The sequence below is a fragment of the Buceros rhinoceros genome, unplaced genomic scaffold (genome assembly GCF_000710305.1).
Source record: "Buceros rhinoceros silvestris isolate BGI_N320 unplaced genomic scaffold, ASM71030v1 scaffold9382, whole genome shotgun sequence".
Lineage (NCBI taxonomy): Eukaryota > Metazoa > Chordata > Aves > Bucerotiformes > Bucerotidae > Buceros > Buceros rhinoceros.
Window position 1 is genome coordinate 7,368 of NW_010398278.1, and position 3,110 is coordinate 10,477.

The window sequence follows — 3,110 nt, forward strand, 5'->3', positions numbered from 1 at the left end:
GTGCGCTCGTTTCTAACGTCTGGCCAGCAGCTCTGCTGGCAGCCGCTGCTCCGGCGGAGTGAGGCTGGCGGGGGCGTGGGACGGCTGGCTCCCGGGGAGCCCCCGCGAGAGGCGTTGCAGTGACAAGCGGGGCTGGTATCAAAGCCCGTGATGGTTGTGCCTCGTTCCCCGCTGAGTGTCAGCAGGGCTTGTCCAGTGTGGGGAGTGTACCTCTGGCTCCTCACGCAGATCTGTGCTGGGCTTGGGACCAGGGCCGGGGTCATGGGGGGCTGCAGCGTCCTGCAGCGTCCTGCAGCAGCAAGGGTGCACAGGGACCGGCTGAGGTCTGAGCAGAGCTGATCTGCTGCTGCCAGCCCCTGTGCCTTCCTCTCCAGTTCAGGATGCATTGTTTTTTGGAGGAAGGGACCTACAGGCCTCGCCTTGCAAGCGAGTGGTGGAGCAAGCGGTGCACTGGCTTGTGGTGTTTCTCCAGTGAGCAATGGGATAGAGATTAACTAGACTTTTTTTCCATACTGGGGGTCTCATTCTGCTGTGCCCTCCTCTGAAGACTGCGTGGCCAGAGTCATAGTCACTGCCGTGCTCCTGAGGTTGCTGCAGCCTGGGTGAGTGGTGGCTGCTGGAGCTGCGGGACCCAGAGGGAGCTCGGGGCTTGTGGTGGGGCTGGTCAAGTCCGTGGCACACTCCCCAGTCCAAGTCTTAGGCCTTAGAGAAGCTGCCGGGTCACGTTTGGATCTGCAGCCACCAAAGCTGTGCCAGCGACACAGAGTGCGAGGTGGCCGATGTTGGGCAGAGCAGTCGGGCCAGGCGGGACCAGCCGCTGGAACAAGGCTGCCCATTCCTCTGTGCCCTAACCATGGAAGGGTTATTGCTCTGACAAGATTTCTGCAGCTTAGTCATTGCAAGTGGTGCTGGAGTACAAATCTTTTGATTCTAACCCAGAAGCAAAATTGCCTGGAAGTCTTGATTTTGCAAACACGTACCTCTATTATTAGAGGAAAATTTGGAACTTGTCTTTCTATTTCTGCTCATCTCTGTTTGAAGTATTACGCTGCTTCGTACTGTTCCCTTCTGCAGCAAAAGCCCTTTGGCTATTAGATGTTCATCCCACCGTCTGCTGAGTGCTGCCAACATCCAGCGGGCTGCGAGCTGCTGGTGACCAAAAGCCGTCTCTGGTGGATCACCCAGTGAAAGGGGGCCGTGGAAAACCTGGCACCTCCTGGAAAACAGCTGTGTGAGAGTGAGCTTTTTAGGAAGAGGAGGGTAGAGTTGACAGTATAAAGACAGCACTCAGTGGAGGAGGGGAGATGTGAAAGGTGAGGGGTTTTAATGTGATATAAAAGAGCAGGTTTTGACTCCTGAGTCCGTGTCACCCTCCAGTAGGTCTCGTAGATCCAGATGTTAGCTGGAAGCAGTGCAGGGGCACCGGGTTGATGTGCTGTGCCATGTGGTTCCTTGGAGAGTGAGTGAGTCTGGGAACCAGCTCGCTCAGGGCAGGGACTCAGGTTGGGCTTTTGGCAATCAGCGTCACGAAATGGGAAGAAAATCATGGCTTAAGGCGACAAACATCTGCATCTGGAGAGCAACCAAAGCAGATGATTCCTTCCCTGCACGTTTTCATTTGGTTTGGATTGCGCATGTCCTGGGGAAGAGCCGCATGGCGAAGGCTGGGATGGGTGTTCCCCACCTTCCTTCTGGGATTGCCCTGCCCGGAGAGTGCTCTGGCTGGCGTGCCGGCCGCCTGGGCACGCGGCGGCTCCCGGGCTGCAGAATGGCTGCTGGGCCTTTCTTGTCGAAGGAGGTGCTGCAGAAAGGTATCAAGCTTCGGGGAGGAGCTGGGGTTTGCACTGTTACATCCCTGGGATCCCCTAACTGCAGCGTAACTTTTCGCTGAGATTTGGTCTCACAGCCAGCTGCAAAGCTCTGGGGATCTTTCCGAACAGCTTTGGAAACATCAGGTTCTACAAATCTTGAAGACAAAATAAAAAATGGTAGAGAGAAGGAAAGCCTTCCTTACTGGAACCAAGTAAGAGAGGTGCTTGGTCGCTGTATCCATTGATTTTTAACGAATTTTGAAATCGTTCTGTTGATCCTAATTTCCTAACTGGAGAAGATGAGGTGAGGAGGGAGGACCTCCAGAGACGAAGCTGTTGAGGTGCATTGCTGACAAGTCAGCGAGCACAGTGCTTTCACAGAGGTGCCTGAAGAAAGTCTTCTGCTTCGTACAGGTGCTGCCCACGAGAGGAGACTGTGTGCGTGAGGCCGAGGGCTGGCCACAGGCTGGAGGAGCCTGCGCCCACACCTTTGTTCTTTGCACTTTCCATAACCATCTGTTTAACCTGTTTAATTGAATTTTCTCCATCCCCGACATGAGGGTAGAGGTTTCTGTCTTGCACGTTAGAGTGGAGGAAGGGCACACCTGTGTGCTGGGGGAACGTCTGCCGTACGCCACGTCTTTATGCCTTGGTCACTTCTGTGGTTGGAGTGCTCTGTTAATAAGCAACAAAGCTTTTTTTAACCTTTCCGTGCCAGGCTCCCTCTGTGCGCTGGATGCTGGGAGCAAGCAGTGTTTTCTTTCTGGATGCCAGTGGCGAGGCTGCTGAGCAGGGGATGAACGTGGTGGTACCCGTGGAAGATGCCTTCGCGGCACAGCAGCGTGGGCAGAGACAGGTTTCACCGAGGATGTGTAAAAGAAGAGTAGAGTTCTGCTCATTATTGCAGAGCTTAACTGGTTCGGCAGAACTAATGAGGAAAATACAGGAAAACATTTACTATAAACTATTGCTAAGTGAAGCAGATTTGAACTGACACACGCAAAAGACCAGTTGTGTTCGGTAAGAGGTTGTTACTTTAATGGATGCTTTTTTCAGCCCTGAATCGCACAGATATGTCTTCAGAGCGCTTCGAGCATGTGAAGTGCTAAGTGTTAGCAGTAGCAATAATAGAAAAATAACCCCTGAAGACTGAGGAGCCAAGCTCAGGGTTCACCCAGGACTGCTCCCTGTGGGAAGGAGTTTGAGTAGTTTGAGATTGGTTACCGAAGCCCAAGCTCAACACAAATGAGGAACATGGCTTGGGGGGGGGGGGGGGACATTTCCCGGGAAGAGGCAACA